This window comes from Pituophis catenifer, unplaced genomic scaffold (assembly GCF_029215685.1).
Source record: "Pituophis catenifer annectens isolate HBS135680 unplaced genomic scaffold, rPitCat1.0.hap2 SCAF_2, whole genome shotgun sequence".
Classification (NCBI taxonomy): Eukaryota; Metazoa; Chordata; class Lepidosauria; order Squamata; family Colubridae; genus Pituophis; species Pituophis catenifer.
Window position 1 is genome coordinate 193485098 of NW_027256882.1, and position 11538 is coordinate 193496635.

The window sequence follows — 11538 nt, forward strand, 5'->3', positions numbered from 1 at the left end:
AATGAAAATATAGCAACTAAATAACTAATAGGTTGGTATGGAATGAACTTGATTGAGGATGTTTGCCCCAATTCAATGCAGTATCTTTGTGGACTGCACACATCCCAAATAGGTGAAATATTTCTTGAAAAGGAAAAAGTTTGAGTTCGTAGAGAAAAATAGAAATTTGTAGAGATCTGAAATAGTCTTTTTCTCTCCATCCACTCTTTGTATTCTAGATAATATATGGACTGAAAAACATGAAAGTTAGCATTCCATCACATATCCTTTCCCCAAGCCTTTTAGGCTTATCTTTGGGACTGAGCCTTGATAATCTGGAGCATGTACTTTTGGCAAAGCATAATCAAATTCCGTCCTGGTTAACCAGCACATGGCTTTGTTTTCAATTTCAAGGCAATTTTTAAATTGTCTTCAAAGACAACTTTAAATGTAATTTATGTACAGTAGTTTATAATCTGGAAGTTACTAGGTACAGATAGGTGGAGCCAGACTATTTCTATCCCAAAATGAACATGGTAAATGGCAATGTGCCATGTTTAGTTAATGGTGCTGAGCATCACTAGGTCTCCTCTACATTTATTGTTGCTTACCTAGTCCTTTGTATCTCTGACAAGGGATCAGGCAGCATTCTCTCTTTCTTGCCTCAAAATGCCTGAGGCCTTTTCCAGGAGCTAACAAGATGGAAACTTAATCACAGAAATATACTAGGAGTTGTTCAGTTTAATGAGTTCAAGTTTCGCAACTATCTGAATTCAAATTCTTGTTTGTAGCATATTCCTTTATGAAGAGAAAGATAAAGCAAGATTCACCTTGCCATAACGGTTCCTGTTCTGGAGTCTTGCAATCCTAAGCACTTTTCTGGAACTATATTCCTTTGGTCAAAGTAAGTTTCATAACATGTGTAGGATTGCTTACCTAGGATTGCATTTCATCTGTTTTTACTTACAATGTATATGTGGCATACATCCATATAATACACAAATTCATACAAACATAAATATCCAAAGAAGTGGTATCTGCATACAATTTAGTTGTTTTCCATTTGTGCCAGTGAAAATTTTATGATTTGGCAGTCCTCCCCAATTAATTAAAATTAAAGAAATGCTATCAGCCCTAAAAATTGCTCTTTCGCTGATAGAATAAATAAAATGGGATGAATCATGAGAACAGAGGAAAAGCAGAATATGAATGTTACATCCTAGAATTCCCAGGCCATAACCCGATCCTGACACTTTCTAGCAGACCTCGCTTCAGCAGAAATAATTATTTTCCATTATCTTCCATAGCGAAACATATTAAAATCTATCTGCCATCCAGTTAATAACTGCCCTGCGTATACAGTTCAGGATATGATGTAATTCAATACTCAATCATGGCACTGCCACAACATTACACGAGTGAGGTCATACACCTGGCATGCAAGTGAAACTGTACCAACTCGGTGTTTGGAAACTGTTCTGGTATGGATAGGGAGGAATAGACTCCAGCTCAATCCTGCAAGACTGAATAGGTTTTTGTTTTCTCCCCTCCCCCAGTGGATTGGGGATGTTTTTACCACCAGACTTGGATGGCATTGCACTTCCTCATTTAGGGGATGCATAATTTGGGGCCCTCTTGCACAGCACTCAGTTACAGCTCAAGGTGCAGATGGCAGCTGTGGCAAAGGAAAAAATATACCTTTGCAGAGATTCATCTTGTATGCCAGTTATGCTTTCTCAACCAGGAAGCCTTTCAGATGGGCACGCATGGCCTGGTCATCTTACAATGGGACTATTGCAATGTGCTCTATATGGGCTACCGTCAAAGACCATATGGAAGTTACAGCTGGTGCAAAATGCAGTGGCACAAGCAGTAATGGATACTTCTCACTATGTCCATGTATCGTTGCTGCTATACGAGCTGCATCGGTTGCCAGTGGGGTTCAAGATGCTGGTTGTTACTGATAAAGTCATTTATGGCATAGGGCCTGGTTATCAGAGGGACCATGTATTTCCAATTGTTTCTACCCATCCAAGTACATGTGGGCAGATTGGGTGCCCTCCAAATCCCTTATACTAAGGAAGTGTGCTTTCTCTGTTACTGCTATCTTCTGGAATGGTATCCCCACAGACAGTGGTGAAATCTAAAATGTTTTGCTACCGGTTCTGTGGGCGTGGCTTGGTGGTCATGTGACCGAGTGAGCGTGGCCAACTTGATGTCACCGTTAGAGCCAGGAGCTACACATTCTGAAGCACATTCTGCCCTTCTGAAGCCCCCAACACTTTGAGTTTCCCTCCACCATCTGGCTCGACTACTCAAGTGAACCTCGGAGCCTTCTCTTGTCCTGCTCTCCATCCTGGAGGGCTGCCCCCACCCCGCCAATCCTCCGTACAAACCGCCTGCCCCGTTTCTGCAAAGGCAGAGCACCTCCCCCTGCAGAAAAGGCCACCTTCCCCCCTGCCTCCCATGCCAACTCCACAGGGCTTGGGGCTTTGAAACAGCCCACTGGATTCCCACCTGGCCACCTGCCTGCTGGTGCCACTCCGGGAACTCGGCTGGCGCTCGTGGGGAAAGAGGCTCAGCCATGGCGGTGCTTCCCGACAGCGAAGAAGCGGAGCGAGAGGGGTGGAAGTCGCGGCTGGCCAGCAGGGCGGCAGCCCCCCACATGGGGAGAGGGACAAGTCTGGCCACGTCACTGCAGAGCCCATGGTATTTTCCCTTTGGCCTGGGCACCGGCACTTACCTGGGCGGGCCAGCACGGGTAGCCCTTCATCTTGGTGCTCCCTTGCCTGTCGCCTCCGTGCGTTGCACGTGGAAGGGGCCACCACTCTCGCCACCCTCCCTCCCCGCCTGGCTGCAGATGTCCGCCTGCCCAAAGTAACCTCCCGAAGCAACCCCGCCGTTCGCTTTTGTTTTCCAGTAGGAGAAGGAAGAAAGCAAACTGTGGCAGCATGGCGGTGCTCCAGGAGGGCAGGTGGGCCCCAGGACATCCATGGCCATTCGCTTTCGTCCTTCTCCCATCGGAAAACCACCGATGGTGAGAGCAGCGATGATGGCCCCTTCCACATGCAGTGCACGGAGGCAGCGGGCAAGGGAGCACCAAGATGAAAGGCTACCCATGCTGTCCCACCCAGGTAAGCACCGCTGCCCAGGCCGAAGGCAAAGTGGCGCTGGCTCTGCAGTGGCGCGGCCAGGCCTGGCCCTCTCAGCGGCTTCCACCACACTCACTACACTTCTTCGCTGCTGGGAAGCGGCACCACGGCTGAGCTTCCTTCCCCCGGAGTGCCGGACTTCGCGGGCCGAGTTCCCGGAGTGGCGCCGGCTGGCAGGTGTCCAGGTGAGAATCTAGTGGGCTGCTTTGAAGCCTCAAGCCCCGCAGAGCCGGCACGGGAGGCACAGGTGGAAGGTTGCCTTTTCTGCAGCATCTTCCTTCCCCCTTTGGATTGCCCTGGGGGGGCCCTCTGCCTTTGCAGAAACGGGGCAGGGCAAGTGAGCAGCTACCGGGGGACCGGTTTGGGGGTGTGGCCAGCCACCGGTCGCTACCGGTTTGGCGAACCACGCCATATATCCGCTACAGTTTGCCCGAACCAGTCCGAACCAGTAGCATTTCACCCCTGCCCACAGATACAGATGCCACCTAGTCTCCTGTGATACATCAACTTCCTCTTAATAAAAGTGTGCACGTTCAACTTTTCCACCCCTTCATTGAATTCACTATGTAAAAAATAAAACCTGGTTCTGCTCCCAGGGCAGGAGGTCAATGTCTTTGTAGGTCCCCTGTTGTTTTTTTATTGTGTATCATTGTTTCTGGTTTTGCCTGTCTCATTTTATGTTTTTAACTGTGTATTTGATTTTGTAAGCTGCCTAGAATCTTACTGCAATGGACAGTAATAACAAATTTAATAAGATAACTAAATATAAACACAACTTAAATGCAAGATATATGAAATGGCTCATTTTGTAATACTCTAAAAGGAGATAAACTTGGAAACTTGATGTTTATTGTTGTTTTTCTTATTTAGTATCCTAGTGCTTCTCCTTAAAGAGATATTCTACTCTGAAACTTGAAACATAATAGCAATCACGACTCCAATACTCTAAGTACTTTCACACAGAAAAGCAAGAAAGATAAAACAAAACTACAAAGTATGATTGTTTTACATTACCTTTTATATTACATTAATACTGGTGGTTCTCGGGAGTTATTTTAACATTCCCCAATACGCCAAGCAGTAGGAAGCTGTATCCTTTACACAGTATATTCTGTCTCCAACATAGGGGAGCGCATTGTCATTACTAATCAAAAACTAATTAACACTACTGCTTTGCAAACCTAAATTGAAGATTTGTGCAGAATCAGCTAAGTATAAAATGCAAGAGTTCCAGTTGTAACTAAAAATTCAGATTGCAACATTTCTCCCTCACAATTAGTGCCCATATCCATCTAAAGCTAAATAGTATTCATTCCTCAAACTATTGCTTTTTATACTCACTTTTTATTCTACCTACACAGATTGATCTTTGGTAGCTACAAAATTCCATCTCCACTCTGTTTTGCACTCCATTTTGTCCTGCAGCCAAAAAAGAAAAAAAAAGTGGAATCTTCTTGGCTCTTTTCCATGTAGCTTCTGCTGTGCACCTGTACTCCGTGACAGGTGAAAGTGTCCCCCCCCCAAAGCAGTTGCAAATAACATAAGAGGACTTGAACCTGTCATTACACTGTAGCCTAAATTGGTAGCAATATTGTTGTTGCTTCTTGTGCCACTGGAGGTCAGGGGTCACAAAGTAGGTGCTTTGTATTGTACAGTAATGGAGAAGTAAGAGTACCTTTTCCTGGCTCCTATGGTTTTGCTGGTACTTCTTTATGGGAGCAGGATATGGGTATGGTTGCTGGCACAATTCTGGATATGTAGGTTTTACTGCAGTATCTCCTGGAATAGTAAAAATATGACTACCATTTTCCAAAAAATGTAACATCTCTTCCCCACTTGAGACATGGCATACATTTCAATAGTATAAGGCTAGTGTCAACCTATTTTCTCCTCCTTCAATCCCAACATCATTGACATACAGGACTGCTATTGGGAAAATAAACCAAAGTAGTGCCAACTATGCCACAGGCCTAAAGGAGATGAAACAGACCGTAGGGCCACCAGCCTGCAAAAACATTCCTGTCAATAAAAAATCGGAACTGGTATGTTTTGAAGTAAAGATCATTTTATATTCTCCCTCGAAGGAGGTTTTCAAGCTAAATAACACAGTACAATAAAAAGAGGAATAGTTATAAATGTACAAAAAGTAAATAGGTGATATGATTATAAGAAAAAAGAACAGTATCTAAGATTAAGGAGCCTCTGTTCAAGTGACAAAAGTAGTACCACATAAACCACTTTGATGAGAGATTTTAAAAATCCAGTGCCCTGCTGAAAAATAAAAGGCTTAGTTAAACAAGTAGAATCCCACAGAATTAGAAATCTGTTCAGGTTTTTAGTTTATATGCTGCTTTACATAATTAGCTCTATCCAATTCACAATCAACATAAATGTATGTTATACAGGGGGAAAAAGGAGTTCCAAAACCTAAAATATAAAATAGCCTTAAAGTGACTACCTTTAAACAGACAGGTTTTTCATCTACATTTTGCAGCATCCTTCCAACCATGTCTGCAATTAATGTTTTCAGACTCAGAAATACGGTTTTAGTGATGTCTTTTTAAAGAGATTTAGTGGTATCTGCCACATCACCTTAATGTATCTTCATTGTACGCATAACCTTGTTTTTCAAGTTCCTTTTTTTAAGAAAAAAGGTTACCATCTCCATCCCCTCAATTTAGTGCTCCCTAGTTATGACAAACTTTCTGAATTTGCAGCCTAGATCAGTGCATGGATAACTTGGATCAGAATATAATTGATCCATCACTTGGAAAGCTTGCTTAGGGCACTTGGTGCCATGAAAGGCATATGTATCTCCAGGAATCAACTGGATCTAGAAGCACACTAAAGCAAAGAGAAGGGGAAGTTACCAACTTTGCAGATGATACTAAACTGGCAGCAATAGCCAGCACCCTAGGATGATAGACTCAAGATCCACATGGATATTGACAGACTTGAACACTGGACCCTATCTAACAAAATGAAATTCAATGTAGAGAAAAGTAAAGTCTTACACCTGGGCAAGAAAAACAAAAGTACACATATAGACTGGGTGAAACCAGGCTTAATAGCAGTAACTGTGAGAGGGATCTTTGAGTCTTAGTGGACAACCAGATAAATATGAACCAGCAGTGTGTAGCAGCAGCCAAAAAAGCCAATGCAATCCGAAACTGCATTAACAGAGAGATGCAATCAAGATCAAGTGAGGTACCAATACCACTATAAAGCCTTAGTAAGACAACACCTAGAATACTGCATCCAGTTTTGGTCACCACACTATAAAAAAGATGTTGAGACTAGAAAAAGTGCAAAGAGCAACCAGGATGATAGGGGACTGGAGACTAAAACATGAAGAACGTTTAGAGGAACTGGGCATGGCTAGTCTAGTGAAGAGAAGGACCAGGGGAGACATGATAGCAGTATTCCAATATTTTGAGGGGCTGCTACAGAGAGGAAAGGGTCAAGCTATTTTCTAAGTCACCTGAAGGCCAGACAAGGAATAATGGATGGAAACTGACCAAGGAGAGATTCAACCTAAGGAGAGATTCAAAAAGGAGAAATTTTCTGACAGAACAATCAACCAATGGAACAGCTTGCCTTCGGAAGTTGTGGAAGCTTCATCACTGGAGGCTTTCAAGAAGAGATTGGACTGCCGTTTGTCAGAAATGGTGTAGGGTCTCCTGCTTGGGCGGGGGGGGTTGGACTAGATGACCTACAAGGTCCCTTCCAACTCTGTTAATCTAAATGGGAGGGTTTCTCTATTTTAAAGGCCTGTTCAAGTATTTTTTATTGGTTTTCTCAATTCCAGTAGGTTTAGGATTAAATATGTGTGGTATGTTTAGCCATGCATGGGAAAAGCAACACAAAAAAGTTGGAGGGGTTAGGATTCGTTTTGTGATAGATTTCAGGAGGAAACTATCAATAACAAGTAAACTCTCCGCCCCAACTATGGCTGAAAGAGAACTACAATGAGAATGATTTCAGGTAGGCCTCTTGGTAGCAGCACCCAATAGTAATCTCTGGAAGCAAGGAATGGTAGTGAAATAGGCAAAACGACACCCCTTTCCTCCCTTAGCCTTTGCTTTCTTTAACTTACCCCACATTATTTTTTTAACTGTTGCAGAATAAGGCATCAGATGTTAACATCTGAGGGACTAGTGGGTAGCACCTTGATGCAATTTTTGTTATGCTCGGAGACCATCTTGTTTACTCTGATAAATGGCCTATGTTGAAACTAAATGAGACAGCTGTTTTTCTTGAACTTTTTACTGAGGTTTATATCATAAGCTTTGTTGCTGTTCTGGTTTGACTGTCCAAGTTGGGAAATAAGCATCACATTGTGAGGGTTATACTATCTGGATGTCCACTTCAAGAAGATAGTGCTGGAGAAACTATCAGCCTCATAATACTTGCAATATTGAATCTCCTATACTGTGTTTTGTCACTCATGCTTCTAATTGTTGGATGAGGTTACCAGTTATTTTTGAAATGGTGGAAAGCCCTGAACTGATGCTTGAGCTCAGTAAACTGAAATGGAGTTTAGAAAAAAAAAGTGCTTGGTGGCTTCTATATGTAGGTTGGTTTTTTGGGATGAGGTTATGTTCTATTCCATCTAAGTCATTTATGAAGATATTGAAGAGTACTGGGCCTAAGACGGAACCTTGTGGTACCCCACTGCTTACTTCCCTCCATGTAGACGTAGACCCATTAAGGACTACTCGTTGGATACGGTTTGTCAGCCAGTTACGAATCCATCTGGTGATGATGCTATTTATCCCACTTTTTCCTAGCTTACCAAGAAGTAGGTTGTGGTCTACTTTGTCGAATGCCTTGCTGAAGTCTAAGTATATTATGTCCACAGTATTTCACTGGTCTACTAATTTAATCACTATGTTGAAGAATGAAATAAGATTGGTTTGGCATGATCTGTTTTTAACAAACCCATGCTGACTGCTAGTTATTACTTTACTCATTTCTAAATGTTGGCAGATCCTTTATTATCTTTTCCAGGATCTTCCCGGGTATTGATGTTAGGCTGATAGGTCTATAGTTTCCTGGGTCTGCTTTTTTTCCCCTTTTTTGAAGATGGGAACCACATCAGCTCTTTTCCAATCCTCTGGTAGTTCCCCGGTGCTCCAGGATTTTTGGAAGATATGATACAGTGGTTCTGAGATGACATCTGCCAGCTCCTTTAGAATTCTGGGATGTAATCAATCAGATCCTGGTGATTTGTATTCGTCAAGATCAGACAAGTGTTCTCTTACTATTTTTTTATTTTATTTTATTTTTTGCTTATTTTAACTTTTATTTCTAGTCTGTCTTTTGCAGTTGTTTTTAGTAGGTTGGGCTAGTTTCTTTTTGTGTGAAGACCAATGCAAAGAATGAGTTAAGCAGCTCTGCTTTTTCTTTGTTGCCTGTTACTTCCTTGCCATCTTCTCTCTTTAGTGGACCAACTGCTTTTTTGATTTTTTTCTTGTTATTTATATGTTGGAAGAAACTTTTTAAATTATCTTTGACTTTTGCCGCCAAGTCTTTGTTCTCTCTTACATTAAGTGCCACAAATCAAACCTTTATTGCCAATCCACATGTACAATGAAATTGAATAAACTTCAATGGTTCAGCAACTAGGTGTTACAGTAAACTATATCTTTCTAGAACTCTTGCTATCCTTCAATAACAGACAAGATTAAATGTTGGATTATTTGAAGTTACAATAAGTATGATTAATACAAATGAGCATATTTCAACAAGTGAGTTCCTTATTCTCAGACCAAATTATTGAATTTGAATTAGTGAATGGCACTCTGGAAATACTATAGAGGGAGGGGAGTGCTACGATTTTACATAGTTGTTCCAATACAATGCACATGGTCTTTCTTGTATTTAGTCTTTCACTTGAATCTTCCACCACTTACATTCCAGCTTACTATTCCCTTATTTTACCATAGTTAATTCTCATGAAAATTTACTTTGGTCATTTAACAATCCTATAAATTAAGCATTCAATTGTGTTTTCATCACAATGACTACAAGTTCTCCAAGAATTCAATTGGTGGGCTTATTTTGGAATTTTTGAAATAGGTTGGTGGTGGTCTTACAATCTAGTTTCCTGGAATAGTTTATTTCTCATCATGATGCCCTAAGAAACAATAAGAAAACACTGATTTACCAAAAAGTCACCCTCTAGCTTTTGGGAAAGATGAGGGTACTTGAAATAAGGCACTGGGGTACAGCACCTTCCATTTTTAATTGCTAACTTTGTATATTGGGCCCACAACCATTCTTCAAAATGAAGATTGTACAGGAGGATACTGCTTTGCTTTGCAGCAAGCTAGGCTCCCCCTTTTAACACTAAGTCATTTTAAAATCTTAGAAGTCAGGGCAAGTAATTTGTCACTGAATGAGAAAGGTCTCTGCAGGCACAATGGCACCTTCAGACATCTTATGAAGCACTAGACAAACCACACAGAAACTCCTCAGGGACTCACAGAACTCCCTCCAATTCCATTTCCTGCCGCAGTTAAAATGTTTTTAATAAGCAAGTCCTGCAGTAAAGAAATAGTTAGCAGTCTAAATCTCATCACGACTTTGGGAAAGGGGGGGGGAGCTTCTCCACAATAGCATTCAGACCTTGAATCGATTCAGATTGTCCATGCTCAAAATGATCTTGAACTGTGATGTCACATTGAGATACCGTAAGGAAGAAAATCTTATTTATCGCGAACGTTTAAAAGAATCAGATCAGCGTTTGCTTAGCGTTATTTTTCCCCTCCTCACTTAGTTTGCTGGAGAACTTGACAGCCTTGCATACTTTGTGGTCACCGTTTAAGTTGCATGAACGAAAATAACAATATGCATCTTGGGACGTTTTTATGGTTGTCGAACGAACAAAGAATGCACCGTCGAAATCGCAAGGGCTTGTTTGCGAGGTAAACCAGCTATACACCCAGCGAACAACATGGCGACACGAGCTGCGTAGAAAAGGTTACAAAGCTGAGAACACAAAGCCTCCATCTTGCGCCTTCTCATCTTTGTAATTTTCCACTCCAGCTGTCTGTCACTCTCCCTCACTCTCTCTCCGCGTTGCAACGCGCCTCCCTCCACGTTCCGCTCGCTCTCGCTTTCAACGAATTCCCGGGCTCGCAGAACCTTCTTCCCAGGGTCCTCCTCTAGCCAAGGAGGCGGAGCCTATTCACTTGGGCGCGCGAGAGTACTGAGTTGGGGGGAGGGGAGGGGAACACTTTTTCCCGCGCTCTTAACGGGAATCCACGTGGTATTAGAAGGACACGCCGCGTTTCACTCCCCTTATAAGGAGAAAGCAGGGACGACATATGATTGGGTTATTTAAATGAGCAGGAGGCTTAGTAACAGGCTTTTCATTGGCTGTTGGGGGGAAAGCTTTACTGTGGAAGAAATGGAGGGAATGGGAATGAGGCCATGGGGGAGGGGAGGGAAAGCAATATTGGGCGACGGTTTCCGTGGTAACCGGAAAGTGGGTTGCCCCTCTCGAAAACGATCGGGTGAGGTATTTCAGGACGGACATTTAGGGTGGGGAAATGGTTTCAGAATATCTGTTTAAAGCTAGCTAGCCCACGTGTCCACACAATAGGAAAAATAAAGCTTCAAAATAACACCTGGATGTATTATTTCGTGTATATACAAGATTTATCCTCTTTATTAAACATAGCATTTAAAAATTCAGCAGACTGACCATCAAATTCTGTGCAGGTCAAACCCTGTTAAAACCTCTTATCCTTTGCTAGGTGAAAGTGTCCTAAATGTTATTTTTCATGATTTTTTTTTTTTAAATGTGGCAAACATTTGCTCCTATTTGGGCTAGGAAGCTGAACAAGGAAATCCAAATCTCAGGAAAAAAGCAATGGCAAATCACAGTATGCATTGCACTAGGCATCCATATCCACTCCAAGGAAACTTCAGTCTGAAACAGAAGTAGCTTAGCAAGAGTTCCTAGCCCTATAGAAAGAGGTTCTGGGATTGTTTGTAAATGTTAACTCTATGTAACTCCATGTAAATCAGAAGATTTAAGATACTGTAGCACCTCTTTCAAACTAGCAATTTGCATTGGACACCTCAAAATTATATCAAAGGGCTGGGCAATCAGCCCACAAATGGCCTTGAGGGCACAGTTTGCCCACCCTTACTACAATCCACGGCTTTACAGTTACCAGGGAATGGGTTTACACATCATGTTAAGCCTGAACAAACAAGCCACATTATGATGTATGTGAATCCAGTTTCTATAGTTGGTGAATTTAATTACAAGAGGTAGGTAATCTGTAGCCATCCAAGCTATTTCTGCATGAAGTTGCCTCCTTGGTATAATTCTTGGTTTATAAGCCACAGTTTGCCCACCCTTACTACAATCCACGGTTTGTTAATCAGTTTA